Here is a 13,073-nt window from a genome sequence, read left to right as displayed (position 1 = left end):
AATCCAACTGCACTTTTTTTTGGGGGGGGTCCATTCGTGGGGCCTGAACTCTGGGCCTGGGCGCTGTCCCTCAGCTCTTCAGCTCAAGGCTAGCGTTCTACCACTTGAGCCACAGCGCCACTTGCAGCTTTTTTCTTTTTGCTCATGTGGTGCTGAGGAATCGAACCCAGGGCCTCATGCATGTAAGGCAAGCGCTCTACCACTGAGCCACCTTCTCAGCCCCCACAATTGCACTTTTGATATAAAAAATATTCTGTGCTCAATTCAGCCACACATACACTAACATTGGAACAATACAGAGAAGAGTAGCATGGCACTTGCGCAAGGACGATATGCAAATTCGTGGTGTGTTCCATATTTTTACAACAACAGATGCTGGAGGGGATGTGGCCACAAGGGAACCATACAACATTCTTGGTGGGAGTGTAAACTTGTTCAACCACTTTGGAAGGCATTATGGAGGTTCCTCAAAAGATTCCACATAAAGCTCCCCTTTGACCCAGCAGTCCCACTTTTGGGGATTTACTAAATGATCACAAACAAGACCATACTAAAACTACCAGCACAACTATGTTTATTGCAGCATTATTTACCATAGCTAAGATATGGAACCAACCAGCTGTCCCCACTACATGAATGGATCAAGAAAATGTGATGTATATACACAAGGGAATTCTATGCCTCCATCAGAAAGAATGACATTGCCCCATTTGTTAGGAAATGGAAAGACTTGGAAAAAAATTTATTAAGTGAAGTAAGCCAAGTCCAAAGAAACAGGTCCCATGGTTTCCCTTATTTTCAATAACGAATATATGTCTGGGTTAAGCAGACAAGGTCAAAAGCTATGTGCATATGAACAGAAATGATAATGTTAAGGGAATTGAACCCCACGATAGGGAAACAAGTAGTTTTTTGTTTCTTGCTATTGTTTCTAACGTACTTATAATGTGCGATGTGAATTTTCGTTTCTTTGTATGTTCCTCCCCCACGCTATAACCCTTGTTTTCTCTGTGTTTGAAGTTGGTGCATCTGCCTCTTGTATGTACGCTTCTCTAATTTGGGGAGGGGAAGGGAAAAAATGTGTGCGCGTGAACGCATGTGCATGCATGTGTGTTGGCATGCTCAGAGTTTGAAATCAGGGCTTAAAGGTCTTGCTAGGCCTTTCTTCTCTAGGTTGGTGAGGTACTATATGAGCTACATTTTCTTTCCTGGGTCTTTGCTAGTTCATTAAAAATTTTGAAAAATAATTTCATGAATTTTTTTTTTGGCCCTGATTGACTTCCAATGGTTATCCACAGATCCCAGGCTCCTGAGTAGCTATCCCGAGTAGATAGGATTACAGGTGTGACTAGCCAATACAAGGCTTTCAGCATAATTTTAAAAGTAGAAGAAAATTTACTTCATGGGGGCCTGTTTAATTATCTCCTACTTTTAAAACATTTTGGATTGATTAAATGTGAATTTATTTCATTTTTGGATTCTTAAAAGATAGTAAGTGATGATATTTAAAAGTTTTGGTACTTTTTAAAAAAGGAAACTGGAACTGTGGGACAGAAGAAATTTGTTTCTCTTTGGACCTCAATTTAGAAGCTCAGCTCTGTGCATGATAATCCAATGTCACCAAGACAGTCTGTGTTGAAGACAAAATGTGATAGAAAACAATCACGATGGGCAATATTTGCTATGCTATAATTTCTTGGGCAATATGAATATTGAATTGAGAGTGTAAGAGAATGGAAAGAATTTACCTACCTTTTGTGTATTGCTGAAAGACTTTTGGAAACTTTGACTCATTTCCTTCCTCACTGTGTGTCTTTGGGCCATGCACTTAGTGCCTTTAATTACAATTTTTCCCAACACTAAAATAGTAATAACATTAGCATTATAGCAAATGTTATCTTAAGAATTAAGAGAAATAAAACTTGTAAAATACTTAACATAAACTTCTATACATGAGCTTTGAGTTTAGCCAGAAGTTTTTTTTTTTAAATACTAAATAGAATGTCATAAGTATTACAGAAACCATTACATGTAGTGAGCAATGTTATCTATTAATCATGCTCTACTTCCAAGGAAGCCGGGTAGATAACTTCTCATGCTGTAAATCAAACTGGTTATCTTAAGCCTTGTTAGTGTAAAAATATAAGGGACATAATAATGAAGGAATGTTGTAGACTGAGATGAAGTCCAAATGAAAATGTACAAAACTGATAAAACAAAAGTATCTGAGCAGTATATTGTGTTTTACATCATTTAAGTTACATCTCAAAGATAAGGCAGACCTAGAAGAATGAATTGTCTTTTTGATATTCTATCATAGGTCTTTTCTCATTCATGTAGAGGCATCATCAGATTTGAGGAACTAAGTTTTTGGTTTGCTTCCTTCCATTTAAGTTACATCATTTAAGTTACATCACAAAGATAAAGAAGACCTAGAAGAGTGAATTGTCTTTTTGATATTCTATCATAGGACTTTCCTCATTCTTGTAGAGGCATCATCAGATGAGAGGAACTGTATTTTTTTTTTGTTTGTTCCTTCCATTTATTCTTCAGTTTGAAATCTGATCTACATGAGACAGAAAGGAACCAAGGGAAATTAGTCACACAAGCTTTGGAAAGAAAAATCAACGTAAAATAAAATACATAGCCTTGTATAAGGTATAACTAAATTGAGTTATATAGTCTCAAGCATTAACAGAAAATGATTTAAGCAATATCATGTTATTGAAAACTGAAAAATGTTAGGAGTTTCTTTATTTTTTCCTTTCTACTACCTTGAAATTATTGATTTTGTACAGAGAGATTAAAGATGAGATTAACAAGAAACTTGATTAAAAATTGTCAAAATTTCTGAATAGATATGTTTACCAAAAAGCTCTGAAAATCGCCAGTGGGTTTACAAAGTTGTGTTTAATACAACTTCTATGCTGGCTTAATGTTTTGTAAACAAAAGTCATTAGAGAAATGCAATTCAAAATTACTATGATACTACTTCATAACTATTATAACTCTTATCAAAAAAAATCAAAGGAACCAGGTGTGGTGGTAAAGACGTGTAATTCGAAGCTTTTAGGAGGTTGGAGTAAAAGGATTTGGGTCTGAGGTCATCTTGGGTATTGCACACATTAAAAACATGCCCTTTAAAAAAACTCAAAAGGTAATAAGGTTGGCTGGTGAGAGTGTGGAGAAAAGGAAATTTTCTACACTCTTGGTCAAAATACAGGTTAATACTCTCCTTGTAGAAAGTAGTATGCAGTTTTCTAAAGAAATCCAAAGTTGAAATATCACCTGACCCACCAATCATGTGATTATTTCTCTCTGGGTAACTCATAAATATATCTGTAGTTCACTGTTATTCACCTTATTCACAACAACAGCCAAGATATAAATCGAAATTCAGTGTTCAACTACAGACTAATAAACAACTGTGGTGCATGCACAAATATATTTTTCTGTTTCATCCTTAAAATAGCAAGAGACTTCTCCCATTAGCCACAACTTATAATGACCTGAAAGATATATTGTAAATGAGGAAAAATGTTGTCTTCTGATTTTTGTAAACACACACACACACACACACACCAACCTCAAACATTAAGAGTGAAATTTTTTGAAAAGTAAAGCAAAGTGGAATTGCTGGGGCATTTAGGTCACAATGTAGAACATAGTAGATATACAGGATGAACCGGTATAGAGTTGTAATGTACAGCATGAGGATACAGGGGACAACACTGGCCTTACGTAGGAATGAAGCTAAATAAGTAGGAGTTGTTCTTCCTAGTAGGGGTTGCTCTTTTGGATGCTCTTCCTCCAGTAATGGATAAGATGAGCATAATTCTTTAAATATACCTGCCTGTTTGCAGAAATAATAACAAACAATATAGCAATAATGTTGTATGCTCAACATAGGACATGAGATTATCCTTGGTGTAAACTAATTATTACAAATAAGGGAAACCGTAGGACCTATGTTTCTTTAAGTCTGGCTTACTTCACTTAATATAATTTTTTCCAAGAACTTCCATTTCCTTACAAATGAGGTGGTATCGTTCTTTCTGATGAAAGCATAGTATTCCATGTGTGTGTGTGTGTGTGTGTGTGTGTGTGTGTGTGTGTGTGTGTGTGTGTCTCATTTTCTTGATCCATTCATCTACTGAGGGGCATCTGGATGGATTCCATATCTTAGCTATGGTAAATAATACTGTGATAAACATAATTTTGCTGGTAACTTTAGTGTGGTCTTGCTTGTGGCCACCTGGTTAAATGCCCAGCAGTGGGATTACTGATTAATAGGGGAGCATTATTGTGTACATCAAGGATAATCTTAGTAGATGAGCAGAATAGCCCTATAGTTATGTACATATGATCGTATAAGGTGATTCTAAGTGAAATGAACTCCAAGACATGTTCTTTGTTGTTTTTGTTCTTAATGTATTGTGTGATTTCTTTCTATCCTTTTGTGTTTTCCCCAACTATGGTGTATCCCCTGTAGTCACAGTATTTGATTTTGATACCCTGGTTATTGTAAATATGTTAATCTGAACTAGGGTAGGGAAAGGGAAAAAATGTCTAGGCAAAGGACAAAGGGGGAACCTATGCAACAGTGATACACAGAAGAAAATATGTTGGAAATAATCTGGAGGGGCTGTTGGGAGAGAAGAGGGAGAAAAATGGGGGAAGGGATAACAAATTAGAAAAGAAATGAATTCATTACCTTACTTATGTAAGTATAACCCCTCTGTACATTACCTTGACAGTAAAATTTAAATAAAAAGTAAAGTAAAGAAGCTATGGGAAGGGGAAACAAAGGAGGAGACAACAATGCTTAATAAGAAATGTATTCATTATTTTGCCCATGTAATTGTAACCCCTCTGTATGGTATTTTCACAATAAAAATACAATAAAATAAATGAGAACAGCAATACAGGATATGGGACTGGGGAAAATACTATACAAATAGTAGAACAGCTGTGGAGAACAATAATTTTACTTTAACATAGGAAGTAATTAACTAGCATACAGATTTTCAGCCTCATATCAGTCACTAAAAAGGGAAAACAAAATACAAACCAGTAGAGATAAAATAGAAAACTAAACAATAAGGATGAAGAGATGGCTTGGACCAAAAATTACAAATGAGACAATCAGGAAACAAATAAAAAGCTGGTAAGTTTAAAAAATATTACCCATAATTCTATTAATTGTTGTTTACATCACAATTTGTTAGAACTATAATTCAAATCACAGTTTAGTATTATATCATTTTAATAATAGGTTACTTATTATTGATTTCTTAATGTTGAATGTTTAATATATAATTTTACTTTTAGCAGCTATAGAAAAGAAGAAAGTGAACCTAATTTTACTAATATATATCATGAATTGTAAAATTGAGAAGGAGAATTTAAACAAATAATATATTATTACTTTTTTAATTCCGTGAATTAATGTAATAATTCAAAGTGTATTCTACAATCATCAATCATCTTAACACCATTGACTCTAGGCCAGGGGATCACAGGGGCCCAGAAAAGCTACTACCTTGAATAGTAATCCTAGACCTCTAAAACAAAACAAAACAAAACCAGAAACAAAACAAACAAAAAACACTGCAGTAAGCACAGCCAGTCAGGGCTGCTATCACAGCCTACATGAAATCAGGCCAGAAACAGAAATTGAGAGTCATTTAGCTGATAACTAATACATTTTTTATGAGACAGACTCAAATGAGACTCCTGAGAGAGAGTCAGAAAGACTGATGAAAGGGACTAAAATTGATCACATGAAGATTGGAAAGTAGAATTCCTTGTAGAACAAATAAATAATAGAAAGCCTGTGCATGTAAGAACAAGACAGCAGACCAAATTCAAGAATTGCACATTATCTTAGAGGTCAACTTAATGAATTATCAATGGAAATCTTTGAAATCTTAAATATTTGAACACATGTGGGAGAAGGACAATTGCTGAAGAGAAAGAAAATATCAACACCCTGTTAGGATGTCCAATATCACCTTAGGAATTGATAAAGCACAGATTTGTAATAAAAAGAATACAATTATTCCAAGTGAGGGGTTCATTTGTTTTGATGTAACAGTTCTTGATTTAGGTGCTAGCAATTAACATACAATTGATCCAGTCCCACAGCTGAGTTGATACTGACTGCATTATTCCTACATAAAGGGAAAGAGAAAATTTACAAATGTCTGGTGAAATGAGTTGAGGATGAAGTGTTCTAATAGTGATATCTGAGGTTTAGACACAGGTAAAGAGGTGGACTTTCTTTTCTAAAATCCCCCCATTTTTAGCCTAGTGCCAGTGGCTCACAACTGTAATCCTAGCTACTCAGGAAGTTGAGATCTAAGGACTGCAGTTCAAAGCCCCCTAGACAGGAAAGTCCCAGAGACTCTTATCTCCATTTAACCACAGGAAAACCAGAAGTTGCACTGTGGCTCAAGAGGTAGAGAACTCACCTTGAGTTGAAGAGCTCAGGGACAGTGCCCAAGCCCAGACTTCAAGCCCCTCAACCAACAACAAAAAAAATATCCCTTTTCTTGGACTGCCTACATCTTTTCCTAACATTCAACAAAGAAGCCATTTTATCACCCACAACATTTAAGTCCTATCCTAGCTACTGCAAATAGAATGATCTGGTTTCTTATGTCAAAAGTTCATATTTTTAAAAACAAATACCAGAAGTGGTAACTTTTTTTCCAGTCCTTGAACACTGGGCCTGGGCCCTGAACATGGTTATGCTGATAGCTTTCATGTGAGCTTGCTTGTTATTTATTGAATTACTGCTGATGAGGGGAATTACTGGGTCTTCAGGGAGATCTATATTTAGTCTTTTCAGGAAACTCCGTACTGCATTCCACGGTGGATGAACAAGTTTAATTTCCCACCAACAGTGTAATAGAGATCCCAATTGGCTACATCCATGTCAGCATTTGCTATTGTTAGTTTTCTTGATAATGGCCATTCTTACTGGGAGGAGGTAGAATCAGTCTTGTTTACTTGTAGATTTGTGGGCACCTTCTAGCTAACAAAAATGAATGAATCCATGAAACCTATATTGCTCTGAGTCTGCATTCTGTTCTCTTTGCTCTTAGTATAATTTTACCAAGCCTTTCATTTTCCTTAAGACTGGTGAAAAGTCATCATTTCTGATGGGTGAGTAGAATTCCACTGTGTGTGTGTGTGTGTGTGTGTGTGTGTGTGTGTGTGAGAGAGAGAGATCATGATAGGCCCATGAATTCATTTCTAAGCCTTCTGTTTCACCTATAATTTAGTAATTCCATATTAAATTTGGGTTGCTTTCTCTACTGTATTGAAGAATATAGTTGGGATTTTGATGAGTATTGCATTGTCAATTTTTGGGGGGCCGCATTGCAGTTTCATCATGTAAATTCTTCCAACCAGGAGCATTAAAAGATTTTCCATTTCCTTGAGTCTCCTTAATTTCCCTTTTTAGAGTTTTGAAGTTTTCACAGTAGAGGTCCTTCACATTTTACTTAAATTAATTAATTCCTAGTTTTGCTGTTGTTGTTTTGTTTAGTTTAGATTTGATTTGGTTTTAAGGCTAATACATATGAGGTTGTTTTTTGGATTTCAGCATGGATCTTCCCATTGTTGGTAACACAGAAAAACTACTAATTCTTGTGGTTTTTATACCCTGCTACATTGCTGAAGGTGAGCATCACCTTTCGTAACTTCAAGGAGGAAGCTATAGGGTCCTTTAAATACAGGATCATTACATCTGTAAAAAGGGATAGTTTTACATCTTCCCTATTTGGATCCCCTTTATGTTTTTCTCTTGCTTATTGCTCTTGTTAGAAAGTCCACTGCATCATCGCTTATCAAAGAGTTCGGTTCATAGTTCTCTTTCTTTGGTGAATCCTTATGTGATTTGGAGAAGAGTCTAATTCTAGCTTCATAGAATGTGTTTGATAATTCCATTTCCCTTTCTATTCCATTCAAGAGTTATAACTGTGTATTGTAAGTTCTTTGCAGGCCTTAATTTCATGGTAAATTCATTGAGTCGTAGATTTTTCTGGAATGGGAAGTGGTTTATTGACATTTCATTTTCATTTCTTTTTATGTTTTACTTCTTGTTTCAGATCCAGTATAGGAAAGCATCAATTTCCCCAGGATTTTTCAGGTGATTGGCAAAAGATTTTCAAAGTATTCTCTTATAGTATTCTCAATTTTGCTTATATCTGTTGTGTTGTCTCATTTTTGTCTTTAATTTTCTGTATTTGAATGAGTTCGCTAATTGTTTTGTTTTGTTTTGTTTTTTATTATGAAGGTGATATACAGAGAGGTGGGTTACAGTTACATAAGTAATGAGTAGCTTTTTTTTTTTTTTTTGGTCTGTTCGTGGGACCTGAACTCGGCCTGGGCGCTGTCCCTCAGCTCTTCAGCTCAAGGCTAGTGCTCTACCACTTGAGCCACAGCACCACTTCCAGCTTTTTTCTTTTTGCTTATGTGGTGCTGAGGAATCAAACCCAGGGCCTCATGCATGTAAGGCAAGCGCTCTACCACTGAGCCACCTTCCCAGCCCAAATGAGTACATTTTTAACAGTGTTACCCCTTCCTCATTTTTTTCTGCTTCCCCCAACCCTGACATCCCACTCCCACAAAGTTGTAAAGTTTATTTCTAACATAGTGTCTAGTGAATATCACTGTTGCTTTGGTTAATCTTTGTCCCACCATTTCTGTGATTTCCCTTCCTTTCCCCAAATCAGATAAACTTATGTGTAAGACAAAGGGTACAGAAATCAAAAACAGTGATTACTGGGAATAAACCAAAGGGGAAAACTAAATAGAAATAACTAAGAACAGTTCACTATATAATCATCTTGTATCCATTTCTTGGAGCTCATTTTGATAAGGATCATTTTATGGTGATATACATATTGCTATTGAGTTACTGTGAATATCCTAGACATATCCTAGTTTTTCCAAATGAGTGAAAACATGTAGCCTCTGATTCTTTGGGTCTGGCTTGTTTGAATTATTATGTTTCCAAATGATTCCATTTCCTTACAAATGGGACAATGTCAATCATTCTGATGGAAGCATAGAATTTTGTTGTGAATATGTACAACATTTCCTTGATCCATCATTTCTGGATCATAGGGGAGCTCCAGTGAAGAACCTCTATACTTCTTTACAGAATATTTGAACAAGTTTACATTTCCACCAATAGTGTAGTAATGTTCCTTTTTGGCCACATCCCCACCAGCCCAGCATCTGTTATTATTAGTTTTCTTCATTATGGTCATTCAAACTGGGGTTAGGTGGAATCTCAATTTTGCTTTGATTTGCATTTCTTTTATGGCCAGAAATGTTGCATATTTCTTCATGTGTCTATTGGCCATTCATATTTCTTCTTCAGAGAGGTCTCTCCTTAAATCTTAAGCTCACTTATATTATGAGGGTTGTTGTTTCTATGAGGATTTGTTTTTTGGGGGGGTTTAATTTTGGGTCTCTAAGAATATTTGAGGTATGAGGCCGTTGTATGTTGCAGAGCAACTAAAGACCTCCCAATCTATATAAGGTCTCTTTTTAGTCAGATTTGGTAAGGGTCTGTCAAGTCTGTTAATTTATTGAAAGAACCAACTCTGTTTGGTTGATCTTCCTATGTTTTATTGTGTCTTTATTTAGTTATTTCTGATTTAACTTTTTTATTTGTTTCAGCCTACTTAGGTTTAGACTTGTTCCTCTCTTCAAGGAGCTTTAGGTACATAATAAAAATACTGATTTGAGATTTCCCCAATTATTTGATATAGGCATTCAAAGCTATAAATTTTCCTGTAAGTACTGCATTTAATATGTCCCAGAGGAGCTGGTATTTTGTGTCTTCATTTTCCTTAAATTCTAGAAACTTTCAGATTTCCATTCTAATCTCTTCAGTGCTCCAGTGGTCATTCAGCAATGTGTTGTTCAGTTTTCATAGGTTTGACAATTTTTTTTTTGCTTTAGCTGTTTAATTGTGTTTATTCTGCTGTGGTCTGACAAGTTATGGGAATTCAATTAATTATTCTTTCAATTTGGACAGAATTTCTGTGTGACATAGGATGGGTTCTATTTTGGAGAATCTTCCATGACCTGCTGCAAAGAATGTACATACTGATACTGAATGTATATTCTGTAGATGTCTGTTAGGGCAAGGTGGTCAATGCAGTTATTTACGTCTTCAGTTTCTTTTTTTTGTTTTTTTTGGGTCCTGTCGTGGGCCTGAACTGTGGGCCTGGCACTGCCCTCAGCTCTTCAGCTCAAGGCTAGCACTCTACCACTTGAGCCACAGCGCCACTTCCGGCTTTTTCTTTTTGCTTATGTGGTGCTGAGGAATCGAACCCAGGGCCTCATGCATGTAAGGCAAGCGCTCTACCACTGAGCCATCTTTCCAGCCCTGGGTCTTCAGTTTCTTGGTTGAGTTTTTCCTGGATAACCAATCCATGCATGACAATGATGGGTTGAGATGTGTTTTTAGGTTATGTAGTATTTGGTTGATGATGTGGGGTGGTCCAAGATTCAAGGCATTGATATTTACACTTGTATCCTCCTAATGGAGAGCTGCCTTTATCAATATGTAATGTCTCTTCCTACTAATTTTAATTTGAGTTCTACATTATTTTATGTTAGTAATTCTACTGTGGCCTGTTTATGGTATCCATTTGCTTGAAAAATTTCCTTGCAGCCTTTCAGTTTGAGTACGTGTTTGTTTTTGTCAATGAAATGTATCTCTAGTGGACACTGGATGGATGCGTCTTGTTTTTTTATAATACTATCTAATCTGTGTTTTCTAATTGGAAATTTAAGTCCATTGATATTGAGAGTTAAGGCTGGGAAATATCTATAATTCCTGCTGTTAGGAGCTGTGCCTCATCTATTCTTATTATATTTACTTTGTTCGGTATAATTTGTGGAGGGGAAGGGGAAAAACAAATCATTTAAATAGGGATACAGTTGGACCCATTGCAACAATGAGATGCACAAGTCCTTATGATGAAAATGAACTTTACAACTTTGGTGCAGGGGGGGAGTGGGGAGGACTGGGTGGGAGGGTTGGGGGAGGATGGGAAGGGATAGGAAGGGGAAACAAAGGAGGAGGCTACAATGCTTTGATAAGAAATGTACTCATTATCTTGCCCATGTAATTGTAACCCCTCTCTACAGTATTTTCACAATAAAAAAATATATCCTTTCACTGGTAGGGAGCATTTTATATAACCAGTTCCTGTTCTTCTTGGCCTCTCTATGTAGGATATATTTGATTATTTTCTATCTTGTTGATTTGGTGGGGATAAGTTGTTTCAAGTTCTCTTTGCCATGAAATATTTTTATATATCCTTTAAATGTAAAGAAGAGCTTGGCTTGGGACAGTATTCAGGATTGGTAGTTGTTTGCCTTTAATGTTTGCCATATATCATGCCAGGCTCTCGTTTTTACCATATCAGCTAAGAAATCATTATTTATTCTGACTGCATATCCTTTATAAATAATCAATCTTTTCTCCTGACAGCTTTAAGAATCCTTTCCTTGATCTCTAATGATCCTCTAATGGATTATGATGTGGTGGTGGGTTGTTCTGTTCTGGTATTTTCTGTTTGGTGTTCTAAAGGCTTCTTTTCTATGAATGAGCCTTTCTTTTTGGATGTTTGGCATGTTCTCTGCTAGAATTCTGTAATATGTTTCCCATCCATTTTGTTTCCTGCTCTTCTCCTTCTTGATACCTATCTCCCCAAAGTTTAATCTTCTAACTGAATCTTGAACTTCCAGCAAGATCATTTCTTATTTATTGGATTTGTTCTAAATGATTAGCTCCTCTTTTCTATTAGACCTAGTCTGTCTTTGATGCCTAACATCTTCTATGTCATCTATTCGCTGTGGAGACTTTCTACTTTGTTTTTGAATTCTCTGTCTTCTAACTGGTCATTTTTTTATGGCTTCTATCTTTACTAAAGCTTTGTTTTAGGTCTTGTGTGGACTTTCTTTACATCTTTTCTTTGGGTAGGGGAGTTGGAGGGGCTTATTTTAGCTGTGTCTTCTCTCATACCTTTTAACTATTTAATGAATTTTTCCTTGGACTCCTTTGCCTTCTCAGAATTTATTTATCTTTCTGTTTGTAGTCTCCATGAATTATTATGCTAATCTTTGATTGGTCTCATCTTTTCCACAAATTTCCTTGTAGAGGTTTTGTATCTTTTCATTAATCACATTTTCAGCAGTATTTGTAATGTATTTCGAATACTCTCTTCTAGGTCCTTAATTGTCTGTTCTAATGTCTGGTCAGTTCCTGTGTGAATTATACTACAGTGACATCAGTTTTCTTGTATTTTTTTTATCTTTTCTGTCCATTTGGTGGATTTCTTGGCTTTTATTTGTGGGATCTGTGATCTTAATAGGTGACTCTCTATGTTCTTGGTTGATTTGCAGGTTTGGTTTGGTCTTCTGTTGTGATTTGTTTTTCTGGAATTAGGTTTTTGTCTAGACGATTAAGTGTAGGATTGGAGATCATTTGTGGTGAGATATTGTCATGTTAATATTTGTGGTTCCAATGAGAGTTCAAACTGTCCAGTGTTAAGATGAATTGTGTCTGTGTTTGGATGTGGCTGCCTCTGTTCCTGCTTTTTCGCCCATGTGGCCCTTTTATTTCCACAGTGCAGCTGTGCTTTTGAATATGTTGGTCAACACAGTCACAACAGTCACCTGCCTGGCTGGGTAACTTTTCATAGATTTCTGTTTTCTTGTCAAGACAGTATAAGATCTCCTTTTGAATTATATATTTATATATAATTATACCTGACTTGGTTTGACCTGCTAGAAGTGGAATACCTGCTAGGACTCTAAATATCTGTTTCATTAGCTAGAGCCAGGGTAATTTTCTGTTGTTTTTCTGCCATTGTTTTTCCACTTCCTCAGGTTTATTTTTGATATTGTGGATTTATCACATAATTTAGGATTTGTGATGGTTGTAGCCCTTTATTTTTTTCTGTTTGTGTTACTTTGAAATAGTGATTTCAGGCTTCTATAAAGAGACAGTAATAATATGAAATGTATGTTATTAC

General features: G+C 35.9%; 1 non-coding gene across 1 annotated transcript; it reads left to right on the top strand.

Moving 5' to 3' along the window:
• The first annotated feature begins 255 nt into the window (after positions 1-255).
• Positions 256-362, top strand: LOC122095069. The gene has a single exon (XR_006145019.1). It is a non-coding gene; the product is annotated as a U6 spliceosomal RNA (small nuclear RNA).
• The last annotated feature ends 12,711 nt before the right edge of the window (positions 363-13,073 follow it).

The sequence above is a fragment of the Dipodomys spectabilis genome, unplaced genomic scaffold (assembly GCF_019054845.1).
Source record: "Dipodomys spectabilis isolate Male_0828 unplaced genomic scaffold, ASM1905484v1 ptg000333l, whole genome shotgun sequence".
NCBI lineage: Eukaryota > Metazoa > Chordata > Mammalia > Rodentia > Heteromyidae > Dipodomys > Dipodomys spectabilis.
Note: the sequence above shows the minus strand (reverse complement) of the source record. Positions and strands in the feature narration are given on the sequence as shown.